The 12985-nt window shown below is 49.4% G+C and overlaps 1 non-coding gene across 1 annotated transcript; it reads left to right on the top strand.

The window, feature by feature from the left end:
• Positions 1–4869: 4869 nt before the first annotated feature.
• On the top strand, positions 4870–4943 carry TRNAK-CUU. Its single transcript has one exon. It is a non-coding gene; the product is annotated as a tRNA-Lys (tRNA).
• The last annotated feature ends 8042 nt before the right edge of the window (positions 4944–12985 follow it).

Genomic DNA, 12985 nt, shown 5'->3' with positions numbered 1-12985 from the left:
GTACTCGTGGGGCCCCTATCCCTAGTGTTAGGCCTGAATAAAGATATTGCAGACAAAACCAGGTATGTCAACCTGACCAAAGTCAGGCTAACAGAGGTTTTTGGGTAATTCCTGAGTGGAAAACACTGAGAAGCAGTAGCATGTCTCACAAGCGCTGGGAAAAAGTGAGATAAGCGAGAAGCTGCATTCCTGGCATAGTACCAGATGTGCTGTGTTAGGGCAGCTCCTTCGAAGAACTGATAAGAGCCCTAGTTTCCCAGCCTCCTTGTTTTCACTCCCTGGTTTTGTTCGTTGTTTGTTTTTAACTCCCCTACATTTCTAACTTTAGGTATGTATGTATACTAAAGGTGTCTAGTTTCTAGTTGTTAAAAGAAGGGAGTGGGTTGCTCCAGTGAATAATTTATGACGTGACAGAACTGTCTATATAGGCTTATACTAAGATTTAAAGAGCGGGCTGGTTCTCTCAGGAGACGAGCTGCTCTATAATGATGCGTGCACTTGTCAATAAAGACCTTTTGATCGGACCTTGCTGGTGTTGCCTGTCTCTCTCGCGGTCAAACAACTAACTTTGCCATCTGGGGGTTAGAGTCCCTGACACTAGCTCCAGGGGCTCTATCCCTGGGGCCCCTGACCCTATCTCCAGGGGCCCTACCCGTGGGGCCTCTAACCCTAGTTCCAGGGGCCCCACTCTTGGAACCCCTATTCCTAGCTCCATGGGCCCCATCTCTGGGGCTCCAAACCCTAGCTGCATGGGCCCTACCACTGGGTCCCCTAACTCTAGCTTCAGGGGCCCTACCAGTGGGACCCCTAACCCTAGTTCCATGGGTCCCACCCCTTGGACCCCTAACCCTTGCTCCAGAGGCCCCATTGCTGGGGATCCAAACCCCTGCTCAAGGTGCCCTGCCCATGGGGCCGCTAACCCTAGCTCCAGGGGCCCCACCCCTAGACACCCGAACACTAGCTCCAGGCACCCCACCCCTGGGACCCCCAACCCTTGCTCCTGTGGCCCTGTCCCTGGGGCTCCTAGCCCTAGCTCCAGGGTCCCTACATGTGGGAACCCTAACCCTAGCTCCAACGGCCCTTCCCGTGGGGCCCCTAACCCTAGCTCCAAGGTCCCTTCTCATGGGACCCTTAACCCTATCTGCAGGCCCTGTACCCCTGGGTCCCCTAACCCTAGCTTCAGAGGCCCTACCCATGGGGCCCTTTACCCTAGGTCAAGGGACCCTATGCATGGGTCCCCCAACCCTAGCTCAAGGGGCCCTATCTCTAGGGCCCCTAAACCTAGCTCCAGGGGCCCTGCCCGTTGGACCCCTTTGCCTAGCTCCAGGGTCCCTTGAAACACTTGGGAAAATGTGTTTGACTGTTCAGGCATTGGGAGCTCAGCTAAGAATGCAAATGCTTTTCAAAGACTGCGGGGACTGTGGGATCGCTGGAGTCCTCAGTCTCCCCTCCCTCCCTCCATGAACCTCCATTTGATTCTTTGGCTTTCCGTTACGCTTGTCACGCAGCACTGTGCTGAATCCCGGCTGTGGACTCTGTCTATCATAGCCTGGAGATTTTTTCAAATGCTTTGTCATTTCGTCTTCTGTAACGGAGCTCTGATAGAACAGATTTGTCTCTCCATACAGCGATCAGATCCAGTGCCTCCCAGATGGTCCACGCTGGAGCTCGTTTTGGGTTTGGGACTGCATCGCCACCTGTGCTGATCAGAGCTCCATGCTGAGCAAACAGGAAATGAAATTCAAAATTCGCAGGGCTTTTCCTGTTTACCTGGCCAGTGCATCCGAGTTCAGATTGCTTTCCAGAGCGGTCACAAGGATGCACTGTGGGATACCGCCCGGAGGCCAATACTATTGAATTGTGGCCACACTAACCCTAATCCAACATGGCAATACCGATTTCCACGCTACTCCCCTCGTCGGGGAGCAGTACAGATATCGGTATTAAGAACCCTTTATATCGATATAAAGGGCTTCATTGTGTGGACGGGTGCAGGGTTAATTCGTTTTAATGCTGCTAAATTCGGTTTAAATACGTAGTGTAGACGAGGCCTAAGAAAGCGGCTGTTTGACCTACAAACAACGACAAAGTAAAACCTGCAAGAGCAGCCTTTCAGTTCAGAGACCTGATAATAAGATGTTACTAATAACTGATGAAAGAGTTACAAACGACTCAAAACCATACTCAGAACAAACCAAATGGGAACACAGACAACACCATTTTTCTTCGCTGCTCTTCAACCACGATATTCTCCCCATAGGGAGGTCCACCGCTCCTGGGAGTTCAGTGCCACAGTAACAGGGTGATGTGTGCAAGGGATGGAGGAAGCTGCTATTCCATCTCCCTAGTCCAAAAATCAGTTTAATAGCTAGTCCTGAGATAGAGGAAGTATCAGTTATTAAAGTCATAAGAACTAATTTAACATTGTGATTCCAGCCAATGTTAAAATGATCTAACATTCAGGTTAATAGAAACATTTCTAGTCCTCTGCATAGAACGCTCAAATGATGCAAAAATAGCAAGTTTGCTTTAAAAAGTAATAAAAGGGGTGTCATCCAGAATCTGACACTTGGTGAAACGTAAGTCTAGAACACACAACCAGTTTGGGGATTGTGCTCTGCTTCTTAACAATCTGCCCTGAGGTTGCCACTCACAGTCACAAGCTACTCCAGATGGCTGGGGCCCTCTCATGCATCAGTAACTGGTTAGCAGCTTGGAAAGAAAGAGTAGGACTAAATAGTCGTTTTTGCAGTGGAAAGGGGTAAATAAAAGGCTTCCAAAGTATGAGACGAGGCTACAGACATTAGGGCTGGTCAGTTTAGACAAGACCGTAGAACACCAATTATCAACCAGGTGTCTGCCAAAAGAAACCAAGCTTGACCCACATCCCCAAGCCACCAAGCCTACCTGCTTGCATTGAAGGGGGAGAGAAAGGGCACAACAAAAAATTGCAGCATCAATGCAGAAGAGAGAACTCTTCCCCTGCCATTATCAGTAAGGGTTGCCTCACAGCCACTGATTCCCTGAACAGAAATAGCAAAAGTCCAACCACAATTCTACTTCCTTTCCACTACAAGAGATAATGGGTGGGAGCTGCTCTCTTGAGACTGTCCTGCTGCTGCCCAGGCACCTGGTAGACAGAGCTGGGCCCGCAAGCCGAGGGTTTTGATCGCTTGAAGGCCCAGAGGGAAAAGAGACAAGTGCTCGTGTATCAGAGAATGGCTTTGATCCATTGACCTCTGGGTTACGGGCCCAGCCCATGTCCGCTGCACCACTCTGTTGGCTCTTTACTCCTCCTGCCACCCAGCCACCTCTATCTGGATTAGTGCCTTACGAGCTCTCACGTTGGCAGGCATATAAGCCGGCTGCTAGGCAGCTGCCATGGTCACAGGCTTTTACAGCTTCTACAGGGTAAAAAGGATCTATTTGGGGTTTGGACCCCATTGGGAGCTGGGTAGCTGAATGCCAGAGACGGGAGTACTGCTTAAACTGTTTTCAATTAAGCCTTCAGCTCGTGGGGGATGAGGTTCAGCCTTTGATCCGTGCCTGCAGCAGGCAAGCGCCTCTGGCTCAATCGGGCCCCCCCCTGCCCCCGCTGTATTAGCAGACTAAAACCTGGAGCAAAGGCACATGCCTTGCAAGGGAACAGGAGCCGGGATCTCGAACAAATGTCAACATTTTAGTAAGATGACGTTCAAAGAAGAAAAAGATGTATGGTACAGCATTTAGGTGTAGAAGTTTCTGGTGATCAAGGAACAATGTACAGATTACCCAGGGGGTGCGAAGTTCGGTTTAAGATCGGGTGGCGTAAGGAATACAGAATCTGCAATAGCCCTGACTGGGGGTAAAAGGTTAACGTACAGACACTGAGTTAGGAGAGTATGTTGTCCATGTGAGGGCTACGTTCAGGTGTGGAGTTTAAGAAGTGGGTACGACAATGAGAATGGATTCACCCGCGTTTGGTGAGTTTTAACATTCAGTGTTTTTTAGTCTTTGCCACAATCTAGTTTAAGCAGGGTCGGTATGAACTCTACCCTGCCGTCTGTTGGTGATCTGTTGTAAAGGCCTTTTGAGGCTGCTGTCATTTGCATGGTTACACCCACCCCAGATTGCATGAGGGGAGTGCTTGTCCAAATGGTCATTTCAGCTGCTGTGGGATCCACCATCTCTTTGTTATTGGGGCAGGAGTAATCAAGTGTATTTTCCTGTTTAGTTTGGATCAAGGAGAGAGTAACTGTACCTGGCATTTGAGGCCTGAGAGCTTGCCCCTCGCCTGGAAAGGACTCATAATTAAAGCGTATGGGTTCCAACCCCCCACCCCCAAGTGTGTGGGAAGTAGGAATAGATGTTTGTTCTTGGTCTGATTGATTTTGTGTCTGGTGTCTAAAGACAAAGGGATTTTTGAATATCTTTAGAATTGTTGTTAGTACTGAAGTTTCTCATCTTAAAGTTATGCTATTAGATTTCTTCTACAGTATATTTTGGTGCTGAAAGGTAAAAGGTTGCTCTGTGTGTGCTGTTATGGAGTGAAGTAACGAAGGTTGGTTGTAGAGAGGGTGCATGTGCCACAAAAGTTGTGCCTGTCCCACCCCAGCTGTGGTCCCAGAGTCCAGAATTTGCATAAACTCACCCCCTTACCTGTGACTAACAAGCTTGCCCTGCTAACTCTTCCAGCAAAACAGGCCAAAGAAAGTGTATGCAAGCCCTGTACTGCAGCCCCAGTACTATTTTCGGTTCCTTCCCACAGATCTTTCACTCCGCACCAGTCCAGTTCCTTGCTGTTGCTTGTCCAACCACTGCATGCATGTGCTAGACCGGACCCTGAGCTGATTCCTGACTGTTGTGCTCCATACAGCCTGGCCTGTCTGTGTCTCTGTGGTGCAATGGGTCAGCACGTTTGGCTCTTAACTGAAAGGATGGTGGTTCAAGCCCACCCAGGGACAGTGATAAGCCTGTGCTACTTCCTTGCTTTCCTGCGGGCAGGGCCGGCTTTAGGCCAATTCAACCAATTCCCCTGAATCGGGCCCTGCACCCAAGCCCTGCTGGTGCACTGTACTAGGGTGGCCCAGCTTCCCCAGGGGGCAATTTAAAGGGCCTGGGGCTCCCAGCAGGGACTGGAGCCTCAGGCTGTTTAAATTGCCACCAAAGCCCCACTGCTGGAGACTTGGGGGCTATTTAAAAAGTCGGGGGCTCCCCTTGCTTCTACCGCCCTGGCCCTTTAAACAGCCCCCGGAGCCCTGGGCGGCTGCTGCTGCTACCTTGGTGGAGGAGGGGGCACTTATCGTACAGGGTAGGCTGTACCCCCTGTACCCACAGCCAGCCCCTGCTGCACCCCCTGCCCTGCCTGCACCAGCCCCGTGCCCTGTCTCCAGTCAACCCTTGCCGCACTCCCCTGCCTTAAGCCAGCCAGTCCCACACTCCTCTGTCTCCAGGCCTGCCAACCCCTGTGCACTCCCCTGAGGCCCTGCCTGAAGCCAACCAGCCCACTCCACCCCACATCCCCCTGCCTGCAGCCAGCCCATTTGCAGCCAGTCCTGCACCCCCTGTCCTGTCTGCAGCCAGCCCCGCACGCCTTGCCCTGCTTGCAGCCAGACACTACCTCCAGTCAGCCCCTGCCCTGCCTCCAGCCAGCCCCATGTCCACTGGTGCCCTGCAGTTCCCAGGGCAGTAACCCTGCACACACGCTGCAATGAGAGGGGCAGTGAACAGCTGTGACCCACACATGTGCACACCTTAGGGTGACCAGACAGCAAGTGTGAAAAATTGGAACAGGGTGGGGGGTAATAGGATCCTATATAAGCAAAAGACCCCCCAAATCGGGACTGTCTCTATAAAATTGGGACATTTGGTCACCCTAGCACACCCCCAGGGAGTGGCGGGGACCCACACATGTGAAACGGAGCTCATTTCTAGTTCAGGCCCATCTTTTTAAAAAAGAATTTTAGGTAGGGTTAACATACATCCGTATTTTCCTGGACATGTCCAGCTTTTTGGTTCTTAAATAGACCATCTGGGAGAAATTTTTAAAAATATGGATGTATGGTAACCCTATTGGTACAAAAAATACATACTGTGGCACATCCCTTAAATCAGAACTTTTTACAGGGAACCGGCTGCTAAGAAATGAAAGGCTTTTATTTACATGGTTTTTTTTTTAGTCATCCCTGCCGGGGCCCCGCCGAATATGTTCGAATTGGGCCCCGCACTTCCTAAAGCTGGCCCTGCCTGCGGGGAGCCTCAAAGGTCCCATTTTGCTGCCTCTTGGCCTCAGTGCGTTCAGCTAGTGGCCCGAAGACCGGGCTGGATGTCATTCAGAAACCCATCTCCCAGCAGCTGTTCCAGAGGCTCAGGTTTAATCCTCAAGGCCGAGCACAAAAACTTTCAGCCAGGAACATTTCGCTCTCTCCCCGCCTCCGCCCAAGTGGCAAAGGAGAAGCAGACGAGACACGCCGGCTCAAAGACGCCTCCCTCCCACTTCCCAGTAGGCTGTGCAAAGCTCTTGGCCTGCCTCATGCCTTGTCAGGAAAGCGCGGCCATGCTACTCACGCCTGAGTCACGTCGGCAGCCTGGCCTGCCCTGGCTGACGGTGTGCAGAGCCACGCCAGTCAATGGCAGTTTGAGTCAGGAGCCTAGGCTCTTTCCCCTGACAGCCACACACACAGCACTGCCTGGTGTCCCGAGAGCCTCCTTCCTGTTCTCCCGCAGCACACGCTGCCTGCCAGTGTGGGTGGGAAAAGGGGACCAGGAAGTACTGCAGCCTCATTCCAGGACAGGAGGCCCTCGCCATAGCCAGGCCTGCCTCTTGCCTTCGGTCCAGGTAGCCTCATGGCCTAGGCTCTTGGTGCTCTGCTGGTCACTGCCTTGCTGGAAGGCCCTGAGGGAAAAGAAGCAAGCACACATGTAGCAGAGGATGGCTTTGATCCATTAATCTCTGGGTTATGGGCCCAGCACACTTTTGCTGCACCATTCTGCTGGTTTTTCATGACTGCTGCCACTCAGCCACCACTATCTGGATTAGCACCTTATGCGCTCTCACGCTGGCAGGCAGATGCGCAGTCTGCTAGGCAGCTGTCCTGGTCACAGGATATTACAGCTTCTACAGGGTAAAAGGGATCTATTTGGGGTTTGGACCCCATTGGGAGCTGAATAGCTGAGTGCCAGAGACGGGAGCACTTCTTAAACTGTTTTCAGTTAAGCCTTCAGCTTCACCCTCACCTGAAAAGTATTCACCATTAAGGGGTATGGGTTCCAAATGCCAAAAGCATGTGGGAGGTAGGAGTGGGTGTTTAGCTGTCTGTGGTTGTTTTAGTTGATTTCCTTTTTGCTGTTCCTGGTGTGTAAAGACAGAGACATTTTTGAATCTCTTAAAATTGCTGTTAGTGCTACAGTCACTCACCTTAAGCTTATGCTATTAGATCTCTTTTGTGATATATTCTGATTCTAAAAGGTAAAAGGTCACTCTGTGTGTGGCATTATGGAGTGAGGTTGCAAATGTTGGTTGCAGAAACGGGGCATGTGCCACAACAGTCCTGCCCCCAAGCTGCATTCCCTGAGTCCAAACTGCAAAATTTCCATGCAGTCAGAGTGGAAAAGAGCATTTCACCTAACTGTGAAATTGCTTACAACTTTCAGTGTGTAAGTGAGATCAGAACCCCCCACTCTAAGTACATCTAAAACTTATACTTAACTATTAGTAATCTTAGGTCTGTAGCATAGAACTGAATTTGTACTACAATCACAAAAAGCTTTATTTTTAAAGTAGAAAAGAAAAAAAGCCATAAAGCCTGCAGTTACAAACTTCAGAAAAAACCCATAGTACTAAATTTAAATATTCATTTTCACCTTTTTTTATTTCACTATGCTTTGGAACCCATGTCCCTTGCCTAATGAGATATATGTAGGTTTGGGTGACTCCCAAAAGCATGAACTGCTAAGGACCGTTCTACTGTCCTTGATTCATATCACCAGGATAACAACGCTTTATTACTCCTGCCCTAATAAGAAAGAGATTGGGGATCTCACAGCAGCCGAAATGACCATTTGGACAAGCACCCCCATCATGCAATGCGGGGTGGGTGTGACCATGCACATCAGCAACAAAAGACTTTTACAACACATCACCAACAGATGTCAGGGTAGAGTTCATTCTGACCCTGCTTACATCCTCCCCATAACCAAGAATTGGTGCTCCTGGTAAATCACACTCCCTATTATACCAAATCATAGGTATTGAATGCTGAAGTCACAGCTAGCAAAAGTAGCCACCCATCTCTGCCCTGCAGCATCCAGCTTACCCCTTGTTAACACATAAGTCAGTGGACTGTTCTCTGTCCATACCTGAAACTGAGCACCACACAAGTAGTCTCCAAAGTTCTCAATGATAGCCCATTTCAAGCCCAAGAACTGCAGCTGGTGGATGGATAGCAAGTTTCGCTATCAGACAGTCCTCAGCTGGCAAAGGCTACAGATTTACATTTGCCTTCCACTTCCTGGTACGAGACTGCTGCCAAACCCTCCAAACTGGCATCAGCATGCAGGATAAATGGCTTGTTTGGGTCAGCAGAGACTAGGACTGGCACATGAATCAGGCAAATAATGATTTCCCGTAAAGCTCTGTCACATCTCTCATCCCGCCATGTCTCAAATGGAGAGGAGAGGAGCCCCTCCCCTGTCCCAGCTCAAGAACACCAGATCTGTGGAGGCAAGATGTCTGTAGCCCAAATCAGCTGGAGCTGCTGGGGAGAGGAGTTCTCCTCTCAGCCCAGGCCCACTGGAGTTGCTATTGCAGTGGGGGAGAGATGTCTTTCATCTAGTTCTTAGATGCCCTGATAAGAGGGGGGTTGAGTTTTTTCTTCCCACCTACAGCTCAAACTTCTTTTTCCCCCACCACTTTCTGCTCTAGCCTGATCTCCCTCTTTCACCTCAATTCTCTTTTTCCTGGTCTTGTTCCAGAGCCCTGACAGCCCAATTCTCTGCCCTAACCCCGTGCCCTCTACTGCACCCTGAACCTCTCATTCTAACCCCACCCTAGAGCCTGCACTCCCAGGGCCAGTGCCCTCATCCACCTGCACTCCAACTCTCTGTCCCATGTACCCTGATTTAGGGTGTACTAATAATATTAATTTGGATAATATGATGAAAATTTAATTTATTAGCTTACATTTTATTTAATTTAATTGAGTTACAAAGTTACAGTTGCTTTACTGCTATTCAATAGATACATAGGGCATTATATGCAACAAAGTTTTGGTTAATGTCTCTTACCACACTTCCTGGTGGTAAGAGACACAGAACCAGCCTTGCAGTTCAGGTTTCTCAATTCTTGAGTGAAAGATGCAGCGCTTAGAAAAAGCTACTGTTACTTAGGGTTTACTTGACTAAGTTAAACTTAAAATCAAAACCTAATAAACAAAGAATAAAAACTTACGGAAATGGAGCTTAGCCTAGTTCCCTTGAAACTTAAAGTTTAAGAACAAGTACAGCCTACTGCTAGTACATGGAGAGAGAGTGGAGGAAGTAAGTCAGAATGATAGAGTGAAGTGCTCTAGTGAGGTGGGTTACCTCTTTTATAGGGCACAAGTACCGGAAATCCTTCCTCCTATGCCCAAATTTCATTCCTCACCCACAAAACGTTAGGGTACGCTTACTTCACAGGCTAGTATGTTTGTGCATGTTGATGACATGTACATATGCACATAAGTTCCCTTGTGTTGTACCTGTTAAGTCTGTGGGTAGAATACTGAAAATAAAACCCTATGCCATTCTCCATTGTCGATTGGTCTAAGTAAAGGTCTTAGACAGGCGTGAGTACTTATCTATTTAAGTAACAAGATACAGGTCAACTTTGCTTTCTTAGTAAAAGGTCACAATATAGATATGCTAACCTTGCCTTAGCTTAACATACAGGATATGGCCTGTAGGATCTCGTAAGTCATGTGCCCCAGCCTCCTAATCATTTCTATTGCCCGCCGCTGGACCCTCTCCAAATTGTCCACATCCCTTCGCATGTGGGACCCAACCCCAAAAGTACCCACATTTCACCCCAATGGCCCCCAAATGCCAGATTTTAATATGTACATAGGGTGCTCCCATGGTCATGTCACTCCCGAGCTCTCCAGTGGAGCCTGCTGGTGGAGAACAAGGTCAAAATCAGCCAGGACGTCGCTCAGTCAATTCCCTGTGCTCCCAGCAGGTGGTATCGGAAAGCTCCAAGATGGCTCACTTCCCTTTCTCTCATCAGCTTCAGGCCCCAGGTTTACAAATGCCCAAACTAGTTGGGATTCTCCCCTGGGCTCAGGGTGTGGGGCTGCTCTGAGGGGATGGACTTGCACACTTGGGATATTAGTGCAAAGATACAATTTCAATTTCTCTTAGAGAAATTTGAGGGCAATTTATATTTGGTAAAAATCTTATTTCGTGAAAGGAAAGCTGCAGTGATAGCCTGGTTACTGGGGTGCAAAACACTTTCCTCCTGCAAGAAACAAGAAGTTAGAATTAGACATTTACATCATTTGTTCCAATGTTGGCACAGGTTTAATTTTGCTTCTGTGCAGGTTTGTTTCAGGCGGTGACTGTTTTGGTTTATTGGGTTGTTTTGGTTTTTTAAGTTGGAATGGAGATTTTAATTGACATTTGCTGGATTCGAATGGCTGACCTGCAACACCAGTTTTGACATACTTCTGCATATTTTATACAGATTTGGCCAGTATTCAAGGATTCAATTCCTTTATAGGTTTTAGAGTTCAGGCTTACTTATTTGATGCTATTTTATCATCCTGCTGTAGCACACCTTTTAGATAAAGCCTTGAAATTAATAATTTATGGCATTTGTTAGTTTTTATTTTTAAAAACAAAGTTTTCTTAATGTTTGGGTTTTAAATTAAGCATTGTTTTTGGTTTCAAATTTTCATTTAGGTTTTGGTTGTTGATGGGATCTTTAAGAACTTTGGATTTAATACTAAAATTTGGACAGATTTAGCTTATTGAAAGTAAACTGTTCACTATTTTATTTTAATAAAGGTTGTATTGCTGTAAACCCTGGCCAGTGGGAGAGGAGATGAGCCTGGCCTTTAACTGAGAAGGAGCAGAGGCATGGGAGAAGCCAGGTGATGGGGGGGCACAGCCCCCCAATTTTTTTTGTCTACCCACCTCAGTCTCCCACCAAACGAGAAGAGTCTGATGCCACTCCTGCTGGTCACTGGGTGTCACTGCTGCTCCATGGGAAACATGCTCTGTGCATTACCCAGCTTGGTGAGAAATACACTCTGTGCCTTACCGTGACTGGTCCGTGGGTGTCACTGCTCCTAGAAGGCAGACACACGCTGTGCATTACACCACCTGACCGCTGGGTGTCATTGCTGTATCAATGGAAACACTTTCTGTGCATTACCCTGAATGACCACGAGGTGTCACTGCTGCTCCAAGGGAAACATGCTCTGTGTGTTACCCTGATTGGCCACTGGGTGTCACTGCTGCGCCAAGGAAAACACCTTCTGTGCATTACTCTGACTGCCCACTGGGTGTCACTGCTGCGCCAAGGGAGACATAAGAGGCCAGACTGGTTCAGACGCAAAGTCCATCTAGCCCAGTATCCTCCTGTCTTCTGACAGTGGCCAGTGCCAGGTTCCCCAGAGGGAATGAACAGAGCAGGGAATCATCAAGCGATCCATCCCCTGTTCCCATTCCCAGCTTCTGGCAAACAGAGGCTACAGGCACCATCCCTGCCCACCCTGGCTAATAGCCCTTGATGGATCTATCCACCATAAACTTATCTAGTTCTTTTTTGAACCCTGTTATAGTCTTGCCCTTCACAACATCCTCTGGCAAGGAGTTCCACAGGTTAACTATGCAACTGCCTTGAGTTTACCCCCCCTCCCCTGGCCAGGTTGTATATGGAAAAGAGGATGAGGATGAGGAGAGCCATGATGTGTCTGTCAGTGGCTGGTGCCTCAGTTTCCTCTAGGCAGCAGTGCTGCAGGCTCCTTTGGTCTGTGCCCACGCAACTGTGTCTGGGGAAGGAGGAGTAGAGGCTCATTCTTCCCAGCCCCACGCCCCACCCCCAGCAGCTGGGGAATCCAGGCCAAATTTAATCCTGGTAGCTGGGCTGGGATTAGCCTGGGCTGGGGTAGGGCTGGGGAGGAATTGGGAGGGGGACAGACGCACCTGCTGTGAGGGAAGATCCTCCCATTCCCTGCCAACCCCATTCACTCCTTGCAGCACAGCACCCCCTAGCATTTCTTTCTCTGTCATGGGAGCTGTCTGCTGCTTGCTTCTCCCTTAGCATCATCTCTCCCCATCCTGGAGCACTGGCATTGCCCATCCTGTGCAAACAGGTAGGCCTCAGTGTGCCCCATGGCACTGCTCTGCAATTGTGGAGGCAGCTGTTGGATGGAGCCATATCAAAATATGGGAGTGGGCAAGGCTGGGGACCAGGACTCCTGGGTTCTCCCCTCAAATGTGGGAGGGGAGTAGAGATTAGGGGGTAGAGTGGGGGAGGACAGGGCTGGGATCCAGGGATACTGCTTTTTCTGGTGTTCTCCACCTCCTGCAGCTGCCTCGATCCTTTCAATGTGTTTCTTGTTCCATATTCATTTGCTGACTTGTGTAAATCACCCCAGAGGTGGCTGCATCTCAGTGTTGGGTGAGGCATCCTTGGCTGCATCACCTCCTAACCGCATCTCTCTCCCCCTTCGGGTGACCCTGCAGCACTCAGCAAACATCCACAAGATCATGGGGCACTTTGAGCACTGCGCAGGCAGGGGCCAGGCGCCCAGCCCTCCCTCCAGAGAATGGGACACAGCATCGACTACTTTTTACAGGGATTAAAAAGGGGCAAAGGAGGGCAAATCAGAGGAGTAGGTGGCCAGGGTCTGAGCAGGAGGTGGAAATTGACTGGTCGGGGGTCAAGCAGCTGGAGGCACAGTTAGGAGAGGGACTGAAGGCAAAGTCAGGGAGGTGGGAAGGAGCCGGAGTTAAGCCCGGAGGG

Source organism: Gopherus evgoodei, unplaced genomic scaffold, assembly GCF_007399415.2.
Source record: "Gopherus evgoodei ecotype Sinaloan lineage unplaced genomic scaffold, rGopEvg1_v1.p scaffold_346_arrow_ctg1, whole genome shotgun sequence".
NCBI lineage: Eukaryota > Metazoa > Chordata > Testudines > Testudinidae > Gopherus > Gopherus evgoodei.
The sequence above is the reverse complement of the archived record's forward strand: the minus strand, read 5'-3'. Positions and strand labels throughout refer to the sequence as shown.